The sequence below is a fragment of the Podarcis erhardii genome (assembly GCF_964252035.2).
Source record: "Podarcis erhardii genome assembly, chromosome: 15".
Taxonomy (NCBI): domain Eukaryota; kingdom Metazoa; phylum Chordata; class Lepidosauria; order Squamata; family Lacertidae; genus Podarcis; species Podarcis erhardii.
This window is the reverse complement of record NC_138505.1, coordinates 6,709,914-6,730,979: the sequence shown is the minus strand read 5'-3', so window position 1 is coordinate 6,730,979 and position 21,066 is coordinate 6,709,914. Positions and strand designations below refer to the sequence as shown.

General features: G+C 43.8%; 1 long non-coding RNA gene across 1 annotated transcript in view; it reads right to left on the bottom strand.

Moving 5' to 3' along the window:
- The window catches only part of LOC309330179, a 110,198-nt gene extending 94,407 nt beyond the window's left edge, over positions 1 to 15,791 (bottom strand). The window contains exons 1-2 of the long non-coding RNA XR_014151349.1: positions 15,662 to 15,791; positions 2,517 to 3,201 (exon numbers count right to left, since the gene is read on the bottom strand). This is a non-coding gene — a long non-coding RNA (uncharacterized lncRNA). The remainder of the gene's footprint in view (positions 1 to 2,516; positions 3,202 to 15,661) is intronic.
- Between the last annotated feature and the right edge of the window lie 5,275 nt (positions 15,792 to 21,066).

Here is a 21,066-nt window from a genome sequence, read left to right as displayed (position 1 = left end):
AGTTCTGAAGCAGAGCTGGCTGAAGGGCGGGAATGAGCAGATCTGTCAATTTTGGCTGCACTGAGGAGGAATGGTGGGAGCAATTGTTAAATCTTTGCTCTCTTTGCTGGTTAGCAGAATTGGAGGTAGAAATGAAGAAATAGACTCTAAAAGAACTGTTTTTTCCCCTCCTGTTGAGATGCTCTCTTCTTTGTTTCAGATTTATTGCCCAGATCTTCAGGAGGAAGATTAAGCCACAGAATGTTGACAATCAGCACAGATGCTGTTGGAGGTACCTTAGAATGGTCCTGATGGCCACACAAAATCTGGGGATAGTTGTGCATCACTGAATGTAAAGCACTGATGGAAGCTAGCAGTGAGTGGGTGCAGTTTTATAAATAACAATGAGAAATAACCTGCCAAGGTTTTCCCCAATAAACCATAACGTTTAACAAAGTGTTTCAGTTAATTATGTTGCTCTCTTTTTATTGGGTAGTATCCAACTGAGTTATAATCAGAGTAGACTGACTGAATGGACTTAAGGCAGCGGTAGCCAACATAATGCTCTTCAGATAGAATCATAGAATCATAGAGTTGGAAGAGACCACAAGGGCCATCGAGTCCAACCCCCTGCCAAGCAGGAAACAAAACAAAGGATACTTTGGCCTAAAACTCTGATCATCTCCAGCTAGTGGCCATGCCGATGGGAGCTTTAATCCACAACCCTTGGCTCTGTACAGCCAGTAAATTGGGACTCCCAAGGCAGAACCCTCAGAAAAACTCGCACCCCCCAACCCTATGCTTGCAAGTTCAAAGACTTAAATTGGATCGGATTTACAATTTTACTAACAACAGTGATTTTCACCCTTAACCCACAAATCCTTTATGGGTAGTTAATAGATGCAGCTTATATTCAAGTATTTTATTTCTCTCTCTCCCCCCCCCATGAATTTTAAAGGTGTGGCTTATTTGTGGGCGTGGCTTATATTCGGGCCAATATGATATATTATAAGATGGGCAGGGTTTTCTCAGTGCATAAAGTATTGATCTGATGTGCAGAGATTTTTCCTATTCTGATTAATTCAGGGGTGTTCTAGAAAGGTTTCTTTCTTTGTGAAAGAAGCAAGCAGAAGATTGTGATGTTTTGGTTATTTCTGTTGGGAAGCTGAGTACAGCTGGTTTAGACTGGTTCTGTTATCTCTTTCTATAAAGTTAACTATAATAGTCAAGCCAGAGGTGCCTGGGTCTTACTCTCTAGCTCACTTTCTTTGTTCTAGTGTTGTTTCTGCATGCTATAGTGTTCAGGTTTAAGTCTTACTATAAGTTCTTGTCAGTTTTATTGTAAGTGCTGCAACTGGATTTCTTACAGACTGTGGCCAATCCTGAATGTATTGGGTATGTGATCGTTCTGCTCATTTCGCCTTCAGCAAGTAAAAGTTCTGCTAGATGAAGTACAATTGCCTCTGGTCTATTTTCTTGGGAATCTCTGTTATGTATTTCAGATTTTTTCCTCCACAACGTATGTCAGGGTATAAATATTATTATAAGAAAATATATTTATACCCTGCCCATCTTATAATAAATATATTATTAGATGGGCAGTGTGTGTGTGTGTGTTTGTGTGTGTGTGTAAATAATTGTCCAAGGCTGTTGAAGAAGAGAAGAATTTGGATTTGATATCCCGCTTTATCACTACCCGAAGGAGTCTCAAAGCGGCTCACAATCTCCTTTCCCTTCCTCCCACACAACAAACACTCTGTGAGGTGAGTGGGGCTGAGAGACTTCAGAGAAGTGTGACTAGCCCAAGGTCACCCAGCAGCTGCATGTGGAGGAGCGGAGACGCGAACCCCGTTCCCCAGATTACGAATCTACCACTCTTAATGACTACACCACTGTTGAAGCTGTCCCCCATGGCTTGGAAGCACAGCTCATATCCAAAAGAAGCCATGTGTATGTTTATTAATTTTCCCAGTGGAACTCCACCTGGGATGAAAACAGAAGAGATGAAAAGACACCACCAGGAAACTGCAGAGGTTGATGAAATAGGAAGATTTTATTGTTATTATTCAGAAGCAGAAGAAAGGAGCCCTCTACAGTCTGAGGTTTAAGGTAGCATTGAAATGCAAATCCAGACATGGAGGTTACTAAGATGCAAGCATTACTAATAATGGGGGGGGGGCAGATTGCCACCAGAAGATGGGACAACATACTGCAATATCCTCAGAGGTGTGTGATGATGGTGAACAAACATATTCAAGTAACTGGTTACATATGGGGTTTTTTGGGTTTTGGAAATAACATACCAAGGGGGTAGAATCTCAGTTTCTCCTTGCGGTAGATGTTTGGCTTTGCAACATATGGGTTGCACATATTGTGCATGGAGTTCTAGAATCCATGGATTTTACCCAACAAAATTTTATGCACACTTTCAAGAAACAGTTGAAGAGAGGTGGGGTCTTTACCAAAAGTGTCCACTAGGTAGGAATATAATCTTTTTTAAAAAATGTATTGCTGCTGATTTAAAGGACAATTAATACATCATCATCATCATCTTTCTAAACTGAATGGACCCATTGAACCTAATAGTGCTAAGTACATAATGTAAATTAATTTCATTTGGCCTGTTCTGTGAATTTGGATAGCTCTGTTTGTAGAGCATGAGAATCTCACTTCTGTAGTTTTGAGCCCAATGTTGGGTGAAAGATTCTTGCATTGCAGGAGCTTGAACTATGTGACCCAAGTGGCCCCTCCAACTACAATTCTAGGATGCTATGAGCAAAACTAAGATTGGATAACATACAACATCATGCATACAAGTCGAACAATTCTGAATATCTCAGTTTTGAAAGCCATTTCCCGATTTCTTTTTTCATGTTCTTCTTTGAATGTTCATGTTGTGGCACCTGGGGGTTGGGGTGCTTAAAACTTGCGGCAAGGACTGCAGTCACTTCTGGGTAGCGACAGTGGAGAGCAGAGGCTGGGGGAGGTGAAAGCGGGAGTTGCACCAGTAGAGATGGAGGCACATCCCATGCGGGTCATTCCCTCGCAGCACAGAGCAGGAGCACAAGGGTTGCATTGCTCGATGCAGGAGGGCTGGTCAGAGCAGTGGAGAGCTGGACCCGGGATGGATATCATGAATGGTGGCGGCTGAATGGTGACGGTGGAGGTAGGGCATTTACTGTAGCACTGGCTCTTTCCACAGGACATCTTTGCTGAATGGATCTAAAGAAACACATCAAAAGAACATAAGAAGACAAGGATTAAATGTAAGGTATTGGTTGTGTTTAGAATAGATTTATGAAAGATTTAGAAAACTTATTTTTTTAAAATGAATATTTATTAGGATTTTCAATAGCAAAACCAAAACAAAAATAAACAAAAAAGATGACAAAAATACAAAACTTAAAAACAATTAAAAACACATAGAATTTCAATTGCTTATTTTCCCTAAACTTGTTTCTCAGACCTCCTCACACCTCCCCTTCTTGTATTCCAATTTAAATTATTAGCTCAGCAAATCCTTATTACTTATTTCTCAACTTTACTTAATAATTTATTTTAACATATTATTATTTTACTTTTCCTCTTTCTTCCATTTCCTTGATTTATTTTTGCAAACCTTATCTTCAGAGACCAGTTTTAAGTTATCCAAACTTAAACATCAATACTTATACATCAGTACTCATTCTTAAACATTTTTCCTAATGTCGACCAAACTTCCCTTCCATGACTTTTCCAGTTTTCATACCAATAGCAAAACAATAGAAAACTTATTGATTAGAATATTTGTGTGAGATTGTATGGGAAAAATACAGAATAACAGATACAATCTTGCTTAAAATGTATATAGGAAGTGCAGTATAAGCGATGGAAGTCAACCAATGATTTTTAAAATTCTCTTCATATTGAGATATTTGTAGAATAAACTTGGAAGAAATTCTTCCAACTTTTCTTCTTCTTTTCTCTCTATTTTTTCTTCTTCTCTTCTCTTTTCTTCTTTTTTCATATATATGTGCTTATTTGAAATATGTATGTATGTATGTATGTATGTATGTATGTACAGTATGTATGTATTTGCAATATTTTGCTTATATTTTGTAACAATTATGTTAAATAAATTTAAAATTTAAATTAAAAAAAGAAAATAAGAATAGCCTCCTGAATCAGTTTATGGCCCATCTAGTCCCACATCCCATTCTCCCAGTGGCTAGTCAGATGCCCCTATGGCAGTGGTTTTCAACCAGTGTGCCATGGCACCCTGGGGTGCCTTGGAAGATGGTCAGGGGTGCTGTGGGCAACACTGGCCTCTGTCCCTCTTTCCCTCTGCCTCCCAAAGGCTTGCACAGCTCTTTGTTGCAGCAGCCCTGGCTATAAGCTCCATAGGCAAACAGTGCCTCTCGGAGAGCCAGTGTGGTGTAGTGGTTAAGAGCGGTAGTCTCGTAATCTGGTGAACCAGGTTCGCGTCTCCGCTCCTCCACATGCAGCTGCTGGGTGACCTTGGGCCAGTCACACTTCTTTGAAGTCTCTCAGCCCCACTCACCTCACAGAGTGTTTGTTGTGGGGGAGGAAGGGAAAGGAGATTGTTAGCCGCTTTGAGACTCCTTAAAGGGAGTGAAAGGCGGGATATCAAATCCAAACTCTTCTTCTTCTTCTTCTCTGGGGTGGCTGAATGCAGCTCAGAGAACAGGGACGGCAGCAGTGGTTGCCCAGAGGACTCCCAAGGAGAGAGGAGAGGAGAGGAGGCCTCCGCAAGGGAGGGTGTGAGGAGGCCTCCGCAAGGGAGGGTGTTCAAAAAAGGGTGAGGGGCTGCCAGTTCTGCAGGCAAGGGGTGACATAACTGGGCTCTTGAGCTCCACTGGGGTGCTGCAGAAAGAATGTAGTTGGTCAAGGGAGCCATGGACTCAAAAAGGTTGAAAACCTCTGCCCTATGGGAAGCCCACAAGCAGGATCCAAGCACGATAGCTCTATTCTCCCCTGTGCTTTCCAGCAACTGGTATTCAGAAGACCCACCATCTCCAGCCATGGAGAAAGAGCATATCCATTGCGTCTGGTCAAAGTTGATAGTCCTCTCCTCCAGACAGTGGCATCACAATGGGGGGTGGGGTGGTGGTGCGCCCCGGGTGCCATGTCTGCAGGGGTGACAAGAAGGCACCCCACAGGGGCTTGTGGGAGAGCGAGCAGCCATCGCACCACCGCAGCCACATGTGAACGATCCTCCATTCATGGCTGCAGCCACGAGCAGAGGATCCCGGCGCCGGTGGCAAACCACTATGTACAGCACATTTGTGGCATCGCAAGCATGCGCTGTATGTAGAGACACCGCACATGCACTGTACTTAGTAGTTTGCCATCGGCACCGCTCCAGTGCCATACGGACAGTGTCTGGATCCCTCCATCGCCACTTCAGCCGTGAATGGAAGATCCTCCGTTTGCAGATGCAGCCGCTAGCAGAGGATCCTGGCATGGTCCGTACGGCGCTGGAGCGGCACTGCCGGCAAACCGCTAAGTACTTCGCTTGTGCAGCATCAAATGCATGTGCTGTACAAAGTGACACTGCACATGCGCTGTATTTAGTGGTTTGCTGCCGCTGCTGCTACAGCGCCATATGGATGGTGCTGGGACCCCTCCATCGCTGCTACAGCGGTGAATGGAGTATCTTCCATTCACCGCTGCAGCTGCGAGCAGACGATCCCGGCACTGTCTGTACAATGCTGGAGCGCCACCGCTGGCAAACGCTATTATGTACAGCGCATGTGCAGCATCACTACATATGGGGCATGAATTGTATGTCGTGACACTGCATATGCACCCTACGTAGCGAGTCTGCCCCGGGTGTCACGACACCTTCATTCGCCCCTGCCTCCAAAACATCGGGGAGAGGAACAGAATAGACTTAGATAAACATGGATTATTGACTCTGGAACTCACTGCCCCTTGATGATATTAACCTTCGCTGTATTGTTTTTGGCACCAGCTGAATACCTTCTTTCTTTAGCCAGGCCTACCATGGATTGTCATTCATGCCAGTCCTATGCGGAGCAGACCCATTCAAACTAATAGACATGACTAAGGCCTAATCGGCTCTATACTTTTAAAGTTGCATCTTACCACAAATATTCATGCAATCCCCTGGCTCTCTGTGGGTACCAACACTAACCAAAAGCCTAATATAACCTGCATAGCAGCCACATTTTGTGGTGCTTCCCCTTACACTGCTGGAACCTCCGTGGATATTCCATCATCGTGTCTTTTTTTATTCATTAAAAAAAGTACATGGCTGCAGAAATGGTTTGTCACATGGAAATACTTAATTATTCTTTATTAAAATCATTTATATATTGTTTCACTACTGTGGTCTTTAAGCCATGTCCAAAAACTGCAATACCACAAAGGTAAAAGATATTTAAAAACTGTAAATTTTATTTGTTGATAAATTTGCCTGCTGGAATTTTTAGACTGTGTTCAGTGAGCGTCACAGGTTCAACAGGGAAGAAGGCTCTTCTGGTCTCAACTGAAAGGGAGGAGCACAAAATTCAGCCCATCATACTGCAAGTATAACTCTTGGGATATATGAGCTGTGGATCCAACCCATGAGATACCATTACAGTGACTCCACCAAAGACTACAGTGATACTTTTCTTTAAAAAGGCCAGTCACTATTCAATGTGCTAAAATCTAGAGCTCCTTGCCCTCTAAATTAAACAAAGTAAACCTCTTGGATCCCTATTGGCCTTGACCGCAATATATAACCTCAAATGTCCCTGCTGGATCCTACCATAAGCCCCATCCTGCAGTATCCATCACAGAACCTGCCTAGAAAATCACACCCTACGGTTAGCCCTTCCCCCAATAAAGCAATTACAATTCAGAGATTTTGAATATTCTGCAATGCATCTCAGCCAAGCTTACCTGATTCTTCAACAAGGAGAACTCGACTGGTGCGTCTCAGCGTTGAAGAAGGCTAATGGTGTCTCTGTCCATCCCAGAGCTTTTTATACCAAACCTTTTCAGAAGGTTCTAATTAACAGCTAGCAACATGTCTCATTATTTAGCATCCAGATTATCCCAAGGGGTGATTTCACTCTGCGTACTCATTTGTTCCACCCTACAGGCACGATCCTCCCTGAGGAAATTGCTAGGGTCCCAATGTTTCCAAAAGTGACTTCGGTCAGCGCTGAGTCAAGACTGCCTTCCTAGATTCACAGCCCAATTGGATGGGCTGTGAAATGCTTTCCCAGCCTCACCTTTGCCATTGCGTGTGGGGGACAGCGGAGTTCAACCAAGTCACGTGAAGTTGCGCATTTGCACAGCCAGTCCTTAAACAGAGCCAGTGTGGTGTAATGGTTAAGAGTGGTAGACTCATAATCTGGTGAACCAGGTTCGCTTCCCCGCTCCCCCACATGCAGCTGCTGGGTGACCTTGGGCCAGTCACATGTCTCTGAAGTCTCTCAGCCCCACTCACCTCACAGAGTGTTTGTTGTGGGGGAGGAAGGGAAAGGAGAATGTTAGCCGCTTTGAGACTCCTTCAGGTAGTGATAAAGTGGGATATCAAATCCAAACTACTACTACTCCTCCTCCTCCTCCTCCTCCTCTTCTTCTTCTTCTTCTTCTTCTTCTTCTTCTTCTTCTGAGGGAAGCAGCTGGCTCAAGTGGTTGAGGCGGAAAGATACCTTAGTGGAGCATGATATTGTAATATAGAGCTGCACAGTGCTACTTCACCCATCTCATGCCAACCAACGGTTGTGGAAGGGGTCCCATCACTATGAATGGGCATATCTCTCAAATTTGGGTTCTCGCAGTCCCCACCCTTTCCCAATCTTTATTTCATTTTTCCACATCAGCTTGCAAAGTTCTTTTCTTTTCTTGCCAAATGTCCTCCTGAAAATTCATCAGCATTGGGGTGTGCATTTCTCTTCATATAACCATTTTGCAGTTTCACCTAATGCCTCCTGAGAGCATCTTCTTCTTCTCTGGCAATCACTTGTAGTCACATAAGATTGTCTTCCATGAACACAGTTTTAACAATGAGTCCATAAGTGACAGTGGAATCCAATTCTGGATCCACACGTCCTTCCACAGTGGGGACATTGGTTACCGGGAGGGAGTTGATCACATTGTGGATTTGCCAAGCATGCCTTCCTCTTAGCACATTTCTCCCTTGTGTTCTGAGTTTGAATATCTTCAAAGTCCATGACACCTTTGCTAAAGGCTGTTCTCCAACTGGAGTGCTCGCAGGCCAGTGTTTCCCAGTTGTCGGTGTTTATACTACATTTTTTAGATTTGCCTTGAGAGAGTCTTTAAACCTCTTTTGTTGACCACCAACATTACACTTTCCATTTTTAATTTCAGAATAGAATTCCTGAGAGCACAAAGAGGATTCGTCACTATTATTTTATTCGTACTCGTATTATTTCGTAAAGATTGTATACATTGCTTGATTGTAAAAACAAAAACCCTAAAAGCAGTTTACAAGATGAGAAAACAAGAAAATCAAGGGGGGGAATTATGTCAGTACTTTAAAACATACAAGATGATTTTTTAAAAATGCATTTTCACCTAAAGGCTGCTAAATGGAAAGACAGATGCTTGTTTATTTTTACTTCATAAATTTTATATATCGCTTCATTGGAAAAAAGAAAGAAAGAAAAAGAAACGCAAAAGTGGTGTGGAAGAAAACAAAAGAAGAAATTCAGGGAGGAAACATTTACAACGGACAAAACAATGAGTGGAGCAAACTAGTCTGCAGTCCCTGGTAAAAATGGCTTATTCATTTACAGTGATACCTCAGGTTACAGGAGCTTCAGGTTGCCTTTTTTTGGGTTACAGACCACCAAAACCTGGAAATACCGGAACTGGTTACTTCCGGGTTTCGGCGGTCGAACATGCGCAGAAGTGTTAAATGACGCTTTGTGCATGTGCAGAATTGCCAAATCGCAACCCACACATGCACAGACACACTGCTGTGGGTTGCGAATGTGCATCCCGCACAAATGACATTTGCAACCTGAGCGTCCACTGTACAGTGGTGCCCCGCAAGACGAATGCCTCGCAAGACGGAAAACCCGCTAGACGAAAGGGTTTTCCGTTTTGGAGGTGCTTCGCAAAACGAATTTCCTATTGGCTTGCTTTGCAAGACGAAAATGTCTTGCGAGTTCCTGCAGGGGCTTTTTCCTCCCCCCCCCCTTTTCTAAGCTGCTAAGCCACTTATCAGCTGATCTGCTAAGCCGCTTATCAGCTGATCCACTAAGCTGCTTAACAGCTGATCCACTAAGCCGCTTATCAACTGATCCGCTAAGCCGCTAATAGCACTAAGCCGCTAAGCCGCTAATGGGCTTGCTTCGCAAGACGAAAAAACCACAAGACGAAGAGACTCGCGGAACGGATTCTTTTCGTCTCGCGAGGCACCACTGTATTTGGAAAATCAAATGCCATGGGATGAATGAGAAGTTCATTCCAGTTCATGTTTTGCTATTTCTGAAAACAATATGTGATCGAAAGCACAGCAGTTCTTTGAGATTTGTGCTTCTTTGAATTTTGCAATGCAGTCCACCAGCCAAGTGATGTGTGCAAAATTGTACACACTAGGGTAAAATGTGCCTATAAATGCATGGAGAGTGTCAAACAGAATTTTGTGAATATATAGTAATGCCAAGACTCATGGCAATGATAAGAGGACAAACAGAGCAAAAATTGATTGAAGAATGAGAATGTGTAAAGGAATATATGAAAAAACATTGTTCTGGGATACATATATCAATATGCAATGAATGACGTTCACAGGGTAGAAAGGAGGAGGAATTAGATATAAGTGGGTAAAAACAAAATAATACTAAGAACACAACAATTAAAATTAGATTGAGAGAAGGAGGTCATACATGGGTGAGGGGAAGTCTTTATGTACTTTTTCATTTTTTTCTGCTTTCTGTTTTCTTTTTCTTTTCTTTATTTTATTACCTTTTCTGTATATTTTGATACTGTTTACTCTGCTTGTCTGATGTTATTGTAATTAACAAAAATAAATTTATTTATTTTTTTTAAAAGAGATCCCTTCATTGGAGGGAATTAGATGCCCCTTCCAACTCTACAAGTCTCTGATTCAATGGTTTCAAGTTGTCATGCTCCCCTAACACATCCTCCTTTATCAACCACTTGAGATAGCCATCTCCCTCTGCCTACTCGAGTAGGACCCTGGCAGGGAGATGGAGGCTGGCTGGGACCAAAAATGGTTTCCAAGCCACACATCTGACCTGGAGTCCATTTTTGGTCCTGGCCAGCCTCCATCTCTTTGCCAGGGTCCTACTCGAGTGTAGGCTGACCTCCTGACAAATATGACCTGCTGTGCAGAAGTTCACCTGACTTGGTTGAATTCCACCAGCAAGGGCAAAGGGGATGTTGGGAAGCATTTCACAGCCCATCACATTGGGTTGTGGGACTAAGAAGGCTGTTTTGACTCAACGCTGACCCAAGTCACTTGGAAACATTTGGATCCTAGCAATTCCCACAGGGAGGATCCCACCTATGGGTTGAAGCACCAGGCAGGACAACCGAGTACTCAGAGTGAAATCACACCTTGCAACTACCTGGACATTAAATGAAGGGACGTGATGCTAGCAGTTAATTAGAACCTTTTTGAAAATCAATGGTATAAAAAGCCCTGAGATGCAAGGAGATGCCACCAGCCTTCCTCAACACCGAGACGCACCAGTTGAATCCTCCTTGTTGAAGAACCAGGTAAGTTTGGCTGAGTTGCATTGCAGAACGTTCAAAATGTTTGAATTCCAATTGCGCTTTTTTTTTTTTTTTTTTGCGGGGTAGAAGAGGTTGTCATATAATGCTATTGGTCTAGGTAGTTGCTGTGAGTGATCCTGCAGGATATAAGGTGGTGGTAGGAACCAGGAAGGACATGTGGAGAGAGAGAGAGAGAGAGAGAGATCAAGGCAGGCAGGGATCCGAGAGGATTCTTTTCTTTATTTTGGAAGGCAAGGGATCTAGACTTTCACATACTGAAAAGCCACAACTGCCCAAAGCCTTTTGTCAAAGCTTTCCCTCATATTACTGCAGTCATCGGGGGAATCTCTGTAAGGGAGCCCCATGACTTGGAAAGCTTATATCCAGAAAGGGTCATACATTCATTATTACGGTCCCAATTAGTTTGAACTCCCTTTCAACTGAAGTCAGGAAGGCTTCCCTTCTGGTAGAGCTTCTGGTACCATAGGAGCCAACTCCTAGGAGTGGAGGTCCCACTGTGCCCCCCCCCATAAAATATTTGAGGGAGTGCCCACCACAAAGTTGATGGCCTTTGCCCTTCAAATGGTGTGTGTATGCTGTGATCAAATATGTGTAGTGGAATTTACCTGAAACCCCCCCCCCCCATATTTTATTCAAGTTGGCACCCCAGCAGTCTTTTCTTATGATGTATTGATGTGTTTCTCTAGACCCAATCTGCAAAGATGTCCTGTGGAAAGGCCCAGTGCTACAGTAAATGCCCTACCTCCACTGTCACCATTCAGCCGCCACCGTTCACCATATCCATCCCGGGTCCAGCTCTCCACTGCTCCGACCAACCCTTCTGCATCGATCAATGCAACCCTTGCACTCCCGCTCTGTGCTGCGAGGGAATGACCCGCATGGGATGTGCATCCATCTCCACTGCTGCAGCCATCTCCCCCAGCCTTTGCTCTCCTGTGCCAATACTCAGAAGCGACTGTAGCCCTTGCCGGAGATTCTAACCAGCACCGCGACACAGAGAATGTATATTTGAAGAAGACCGTGGCGAAAGAAATCAGGAAATGGCATTCAAAATTGAGATATTCAGAACTGTTGAGCTTTTATACATGAGGCTGTTTGTATCCTTTTCCCATCAGAATACACTAGCTGCAATTGATTGTCATGATGTACTTATCATTAAATTCAATGCGTCAACTTAATAATAATAATATTTCAATTAATTTATTATTTGCCTTTTAAACCACCGTATCAAGGCAATTTTTATACGTGTTAATGGAAACAGTTAAGAAACACAAACAGAACAAAAACAAGGCTGAATCCCCAACTAGTGGACTCTCATGGTAAATGCCCATTTATCCAGGTGGGAATGCCAGCCTCTCTTCAACTGTTTTTCGAAAGTGCTGATGTAATTCTGTTAAATACAATCCATATTTTTCGGAACTGTGTGCTCAAAATGTACAATGCATATGTTGTAAGCTAGTGGTTAATTTCTGCCCCCATCCTTCTGCCTTCAGAAGAACCTTATTACCACGTCTGCCATGGGACACTATTGTGTTCCTGACCGTTCTAGGTCCTGCTATAGGGGAAACATGCAGATCACATACTGAGAGTTGTGCAATGATCATATGACCTCACAATTGCCCCAGCTAAGTTGAGGCTGATTTACAGCAAATGGGGAAAACACTGCAAGTTACAAAAATGTGTGAGCTGGAATAATTATGGATGTTTTTCTCCACTCACCTCCTCTTTGAGAAACTCCACGTTTAAGCTTTTGAGAGACTTGAGGTTCCACCAGATCTGAAAGCTCCCTTTGTTTGTATTTCCTTTAGAAAAACCCAGCACACACGTTACTCAGTTAATTGAAGAGGTCCGATAACCATTGCACACCTTTGAGGATCTTGCAATATGTTTTCCCATCTTTTGGCTGTTCTCTTTTATTTTCTTATTAGTAATGCTTGTGTTTAAGTAACTTCTGGATTTGCATTCGGGTGCCGCCTGAAACTTCATATTGTGGAATGGTTCCTTTCTTCTGCTTCTGAATTATTATAATAAAGCTTCCTATTTCATCAACCTCTGCAGTTTCCTACTGTCATTTCATATCTCTCTTTCAGCCAAGATGGAGTTCCTATGGGAAAATGAGTAAAGCACAATGCAGAACAGAAATATTAGGTGTTGTCTTATACTGAGTCAAACAAATTGGTCCATCTAGCTCAGTTCACACAGAGAGGCAGAGGCTTTCCATAGTTTCAGGCAGGAGATATTCCCAGCCCAAGCTGGAGATGCCAGAGGTGGAACCTGGTACCTTCTGCATGCAGAGAAAAAGCTCTATCACTGAGCTATGGCTCTTTCCGTTAAAAAATGAAGTAAGATTCTAGTCCTCATGGTTCTGAATTAGAGGCCAATTTATATAGGAGTGACTTTGAAAGAGGTTTAAATAAAACCATGGTGGATGGGGGCTATTGATGGCTACTAGTCACAGTCAGGGAAGTAATGTTTCTGAATAATAGTTTCTGCAAGCCACAGGAGGGGGGAAAGTGCTCTTGCACACAGGTGTTGGTGCTTACAGGTTTCCCCCATGAGCCACAAGCCTGATCCAAGAGGTTCTTCTTGTGTGCTAAGGTTCTTAAGTAATTTATACAAATATGCATATGCTATGGTAAAATGCACCTATAAATGCATATATTTTTGAAAATAGCATATAAAGATACATTATATTAAGTGAAGTTGTTTTGCAAGAATGTCATTTTATTTGTTGAATTTGCATCCCGCAAAGGATCCCCGGTTGGCAAACAGATAGGCAATTTGAAAACGAAACAAAAACATTCCAGAACAGCTAAAACATTCTAATAACAATTACAACGAGAAAGAATCTAAACGCATCTAAAGATAATTTTCTTTTTGCAGGCAGCATGCAACTAGTCCTCAGTAGCACCTATGTTTCAGCTCCCAGCTCTCAGCAGCTAGTAGGTGAATTTCCATACAGAAACTTGAGGAGAAACACACACTAAAATGTGGGTGAATTTTCATGAATATTTGAAAGAAAAGAACTGAAAAGAACTGATGTGGAAATGTGGAGACATGAACTTTATACTGGAAATATGAGAAACAGGGAGATTTCCTAATCCCTAAACACACCCCTCTTTAAACAACGAAGTCATCCATGGTGATCTACAAACAGTATGGCTATGGATCTCTTGGCCACTAGATAGCAGCACTGTGTAAGGAAGTTGAGTTTTGGCTGATGTAGCAGCTGCAAAGGACCACTTCCTTTCCACAAAGTGCTCTGGGGATGAGTGAACTTTTCCCTGAGCTACTCCTTGCTTAATCCCTTGATCCTATTGGCCCTGCCTTTCACTGTTGTCAGGGTTCGGTCCTACCCAGACCTCAACCCTGAAATCTCCTCAGGTGAAGATCAAGGTGATCCAGAACTCAACGCCCTGGTGCCCTGCACCACTAGCCTCTATGGGTAAGGTGGGATCTTAGTCCTGTTCATTAGCTTCAATGAGTCTACTCTGCATAGGATTAGCATGCGGGACAACCCATGGTAAAAAGCAAAAAGCAAAAGAATTTCAGCTGGTGGCTGAAGAGGGATTGATGGGAAAGCGTGCTCTCCTTCATGGAGAGCACGTGTTGCCTTGGGGGCCGCCAGGACACTCCAAAGTTGGGGGGGCGGGCTAATTGATCGTTGGCCACTGATGTGATTGGGGCTTCCCTTGTTGTTGGGAAGAAGTTAATGTTGCCATTTATTGATTGACAGCCAGAAATAGTAAAACTCCTTGCACGAGGCTAGGGCTTCCTCTTTTCGCCCGTGCATTGGATTGCCCATCCCTCCCTCCCTAAAATAGAGTTGTTTGCTTTGATGTTGCTATGCCTGTCATGGGGTCGTCTGCTTTGGAGCGGGGGCCTGGTAGGAATTTTGTCCATCTGGCTGATTGGCTGGGGCCATTTGGTTTTTGCCTACTGCGTAGCAAATTGTCACAACTTGTAAGGTTCGCAGTTAGGCATTAGTTTATGGTTTGGTTGGTTGAGGGGCATGAATTGGCTGTGCCTGCCCCTCTAATGCTGCTGCTGCAAGGGATTCCGTTAAAGGAATTGGGAGCTAACTATTGCTTGTCCACTCTGTCAAGGGGGCTCGGGCCATAGCAATAAGCTCCTGGTTGCATTTGGGGTGAGGGCAGGTTCCCTGCTCCGCGTAACCCCCAAGTGTATTCCCCCATTCTGACTTTCGCATCGTGCGGAATGTCAGTCTGTCCCCCATGGTGGGGGCAGATAGTCGCAACCAATGCCTACGCAACCACTCACAAAATTGTATTTTAATAAAGTTGTGGCCAAAATTATGCCAAAAATCTTAAACAAAAATTTCTGTGTGATGTGTGAGTTATTGGGGTGGACCTGGGGACCTTGACATGCAACTGTAGCTCTGTGTAAGGGTAGTTAACTATGAACCCCCAAATTTGGGATCCTTTCCAAACCTGTGCCAAAGTTGTGCAGTAGTTTGTTTGTTTTTGCAGCGTTCTGCGGTGAAAACCCTGCGTTTTGAAGCACCCCACAAACTGAGCAATTGATACATCAAAAACAGGGTTCGTACTTAACATTAACTATGAACCCCCAAATTTGGGATCTCCTCCAACCCACTGGTTGTGGTTGTTTTGCAGTGAAAACATTTTGGGGTTTGTAGTTAACGGGCCCCTCTGCAGGGGGCATAGGACTCTCCCAAATTACATCCATTAATTTTAGTGGGTCTGCCTTGAGTGCCGGCCACAAACCCATTCAAGCAGCCTGCAGCATTCACAGGGGAGGCACCAATGCATAGCTGTCAAGTGTCCCTTATTTGGTGGGACAGTCCCTTATCCCACCGCCATGTCCTGCTGCTGTCCCTTATTGATGAGGCTTCATTTGGCTGCTGGCTGGGCTTTCTGTCTTTGGCTCAGAGGGGCTCAGACGTTGAACATACCTGTGCCTGGAAAATCCCTTATTTTGGCTGCTGATCCCTTATTTTCAAGGCTGCCGGTCCCTTATTTTTCAAATCTGTAAGCTGACACCTATGCACCAATGACTGGGAGGCCTCTGTGCAAATCAAAGAGGAAGAAAGCTCAGAAAAGTAGGAGGTGATAATGGACTGCTCAAAGAGGCAAGCGGCTAGATTGCTTTGTGGAGGTTCAAAGCGGAGCAGTGATTAAGATCCCAGGCATCAGCAACTGATACCAACACAAGAGGAGAAGATTGTGATGTTGACACAGTCCCTGAGTCACATCAGGTTGACCTGAAGGGCGATTCCTTCTGATGAAAGGGGTGTCCCCTGAGCTTGTGCCATCAGAACAGAAGGCCAGTCCCAAGGGTGGAGCTTCTACTTCAAAGGCAGGTAGGCCAAGGTGATAAAGCAAATGGTCCTAAACAAGGCAATAAATTTAACAATGGTGTTAATTTGATGATGTGCAATGGCAACAAATGTTGGCTGGTTGTGAAAGTGGAGGTCACTCCCTCTCCACCTCAAGGGCACATTAGGTAGCTTCTTCATAGAACTGTAGAGTTGGAAGAGGCCCCCAGAAATCATCCAGGCCCAACCCTCTGCAATGCAACAATTGAAGCTAAAGAATCCCTGACAGATGGCCCTGCAACCTCTGTTTCGAAACCTCCAACCAATGAGAGTTTGCCTCCTTTTGAGGTTGTCAATCAATCAATCAATCAATCAATCAATCTTTATTACAGTCCAGAGACCCAACAAATTGTTACAAAGCAGACAGACAGCCTACCTCCAGGTTAAACTAGCATTTTGTTCTGACTTAAAGATAGGGATCATTGGTTCTTGCAACCACCGATAAAAAAATCACCACTGCTAATGTTCTAGCATTTGTCCAGTCTTCCAATAGGAACCTGACACAGTGAGCCTCTGATTTTCCCGGGAAAGGTACCGGCAGGGGTAATATCAGTTCAGCCCTGGCTTGCTCATATTTCGCACAGTGCAGCAAAATATGTTTTAGAGAATCAATGCCTTGAGCACACGAGCAAAGTCTGTCCTGGTAGGGAACTCCTCTTAACCTGCCATCAAACACTGCAGAAGGAAAGACGTTTAGTCTGGCTTTGGTGAATAACCTTCGATAATTTGGTACTGTCAGGTTTTTATTGTAAGGTGTTAACTTAAAGACATGCCCATATTGTACTCCTACTGCCAGCAGACTACAGACTGTGTGTGATCGAGATCGCAAGTCACTGTGTGTATGAGCCCATAGTCTTTGCATTAACGTATTTAGTTAGACAAAGGCTAAGCTAAAGAATCAGATAGCCCTGCAACCTCTGTTTCGAAACCTCCAACAAATGAGAGTTTGCCACCTTTTGAGGTTGTCCATTCCACTAACCATATAAAAGTTCTTCCTAATGGTTAGCTAGACTCTCCTTTCTTGCAAGCCAAATCCATTGATTTAGGTCTTGGAGCAGGAGAAATAATAATAATGGGCTCAGGGCAGCTAACGCCAGTAAAATTACAGTAAAAACATATAAAATAAAAAACCAATTTAAAATACAAGTTAAAATGCAGCCTCATTTTAAAAGTAGCCCATAGGCCAGGCAGAACAGCTCTGTCTTGCAGGCCCTGCGGAAAGATGTCAAGTCCCGCGGGGCCCTAGTTTCTTGTGACAAAGCATTCCACCAAGTCGGGGCCAGTACTGAAAAGGCCCTGGCCCTAGTTGAGACCAATCTAATCACCTTGTGACTTGGGACCTCCAAAATGTTGTCATTTGTGGACCTTAAGGTCCTCCGCGGGGCATACCAGGAGAGGCAGTCCTGTAGGTACATGGGTCCTAGGTCGCATAGGGCTTTAAAGGTCAAAACCATAATAATAATAATAATAATAATAATAATAATAATAATAATAATTGCACCCTGCCCATCTGACTGGGTTGCCCCAGCCACTCTGGGCAGCTTCCAACATATATAAAAACATAAAACATAAAAAGCTTGCTGCATCTTCCATGCAACAGCCCTTCAGATATTTGAAGGTGGCTATCAAATCACATCTGAGCCCTGTCCAGCCCAAACTGGAGATGCAGCTGAATGACCTCTGAACATTCTGCATGAAAAGCAGATGCTCTAACATCAGGTTACAACTCTTCCCCATCTTTCCCTTGGCCCCAGGAAGCAAAAAAATGTCTCAGGCTGGACCTGCTCATAAACCAAGCCCACAAAACATCCCCTACCTGTGGCAAGATACGGCAGCTTTGTTGTCCCATCAAATTTCTTCCCCAACGGGATAAATTTCAACACCCGCTTGCTGTAAAGCAACAAATTGATGGGCATTAAAGAAGAGAAAAGGTAATTAAACTGTGCATTTCCATATGGTTAAGAACTTCCTTCCGGCTCCTGAAACAGATGCTTTCAACAGTAATTATAAATATCTGCCTCATTTGTCTTCATAGCCTTTGAGGATATGTCTGTGGCTTTTATTATCTATAATCTGAAAAGCTAATTTTTTTAACGACAATAAGCCAGGCCTGCTAGATTTTGACTCTCCATTAGTACTGTCATGAAACTCATTGGGTGTGGCCTTGTGCCAGTCACGGCCTGCCACCCTAACCAGCCTCACTGGAGAGTTGCGAGGAGAAATTAGAAAGTATGAGAGAGAGCAATGCACACCCTTTCTTGGTTCATTGGGAGAGACCCAGGGGGGTGTAGTGGTTAAAGACAGGGGTTCAAACACCCCACTGGGTGTGACATTATTTCACAGTCACATTATTTCAGCCTAGCTGACCCTCTTGGGCTTGCCGATCAGAAGGTCGGCATGGTTCGAATCCCCGCGATGGAGTGAGCTCCCATTGCTTTGTCCCAGCTCCTGCCAACCTAGCAGTTCAAAAGCACGCCAATGCAAGTAGATAAATAGGTATCACTGTGGTGGGGAGGTAAACGGTGTTTCCGTGCACTCTGGTTTCCATCATGGTGTCCCATTATGCCAGAAGTGGTTTAGTCATGTTGACCACATGACCCAGAAATATGTCTGTGGACAAACGCCGGCTCCCTCAGCCTGAAAGCGAGATGACCGCTGCAACCCCATCATCGCCTTTGACTGGACTTAACAGTCCAGGGGTCCTTTACCTTTTACCTTTACCTACCTCCAAGGGTTGCTGTGAGAATAAAATGGAGAGTGGGGTGTGGAAAGAATCATGCATGCCATCTTGAGCTCCTTGGAGTGAAAGGTAGGATCAAAAAGAAATTTAAAAATAAAGGGGGGATTAAAAATGATTGATTTCCAAGCATGAAAATGTTAAAAATGCAGTATACACAAGGAAACTTAGAATTGTAACATTGGAAGGGACCCTATGGTTCATCTAGTCCAGGCATAGGCAAACTCAGCCCTCCAGATGTTTTTGGGACTACAACTCCCACCATCCATAGCTACCAGGACTATGGGTCATCTAGTCCAGGCATAGGCAAACTCAGCCCTCCAGATGTTTTTGGGACTACAACTCCCATCATCCATAGCTACCAGGACTATGGGTCATCTAGTCCAGGCATAGGCAAACTCAGCCCTCCAGATGTTTTCGGGACTACAACTCCCATCATCCCTAGCTAACAGGACCAGTGGTCAGGGATAATGGGAGTTGTAGTCCCAAAACATCTGGAGGGTCGAGTTTGCCTATGCCTGATCTAGTCCAACCCCCTACAAGGCAGGGATCCTGCCCACAATCATCTCTGTGGGCTGAAACCACCAACCTTCTGGTTAACAGCCAGATGCACTGATTCACTGCGCCACTTGAAGGGAAGAATAATGCCAAATTCCAGAGTTTGACACTGTGTACTGCGAGAGCCAGTGTGGTGCAGTGGTTAGGGTGCTGGACTAAGGCCTGAGAGACCAAGGTTCAAATACCTGCTTGGAGCATAGCTGTCAACTTTTCCCTTTTCTTGCGAGGAATCCTATTCAGAATAAGGGAATTTCCCTTAAAAAAAGGGAAAGGTTGACAGCTATGCCATGAAGCTCACTGAATGTGACCTTGGGCCAGTCCCTATCCTTCTCAGCCTAACCTACCTCACAGGGTTGTTGTGGGGAGAAAATTGGGGAGGATAAAGATGTATTCCACCCTGAGCTCCTTAGAGGAATGGTGGGATATCAATGCAATGCAATGCAATAAAATAATAAATAACTCATTTCTTGTTCAGGGATCCATGAAATAGGGGACAGGTTTCCAGTTTGCAGGTGTGTCTGTTTGTCAAGAGCTCCCTTGTGCAATTAAGATAGGCACTCTAGTTTTCTCCCAGTATAGCAGACAGATGTCTTCCTAACCTATCAGGAAGAATGTAATAACCAGCAGCATTTAATTAATAGCAGAGGAGTAATTAGCTGTCGGTGTGCCTACGCCTCTCAACTTAATACCAAAACAAAACAAAACAAAAATCAATGAATCTTCTTCCTTATTTAACCCTCCCAATGTTTATGGCATTGGTTCTATCGAATCACGTTTAAAACCAGCCCTTTCTCAGCAACAGGTGAGAAGCATCTGAAATCTGGTTACCAGAGCTGGTCAGACCGCACAATTTTGAGTCATCCTCCGGCTTTGTAATTCAAAAGCAACACACACCCCCAGCTAGTTTCTTTTTAATCTCTCTTATGTTTGAGAGGATGTGGAAAGAGAGGAGGTGGGTGGATGGAAAATGAATAATCATTCCTTGGGAAAACTTCGGGCAATGGTTTGAAACTGTGCCAAGCCACACCGTCAGCAGGAAACCTGGTGCAATGGGATGTTCCTTTCTCGGTTTCTCTCTTTTTGCTTTCTCTTCTAAGCTCAGTTTTCCACATCGCTATGTAAGCATAGGATTATTATTTTCTTAAGTGCTCATGAAAATTCACCATGAACATTGGAAGGATCAGGACCAAGAAAAAGAAAGTGCTTCTTCATTCAGCACGTAGTTAAACTAAATAATAATAATAATAATAATAATAATAATAATAATTGTACCCCACCCATCTGGCTGGGTTTCCCCAGCTACTCTGGGCGGCTTCCAACAAAGACCAAAAATACACAAAAATATCACACATTAAAAACTTCCCTGAACAGGGCTGCCTTCAGATGTCTTCTGAATGTCAGGTAGTTGTTTATCTCTTTGACATCTGATGGGATTTCCTCCCTGCAGGAGGAAATCATAGCCACCAACTCAGATGGCTTTAAGAAAGGATTGTACAGATTCATGGAAGGGAAGGGTACTCACAGTTGGAGGTAGCAGTGATTCTGAACAATAGTTGTTGGAAGTCACAGGAGGGGAGAGTCCTCTTGTGCTCTGGTCCTGTTTGCAGGTTTCCCAGAGGCATCTGGTTGGCTACTGTGAGAACAGAATGCTGGATTAGATGGGCCTTTTCCTGCTCCAGCAGGGTCT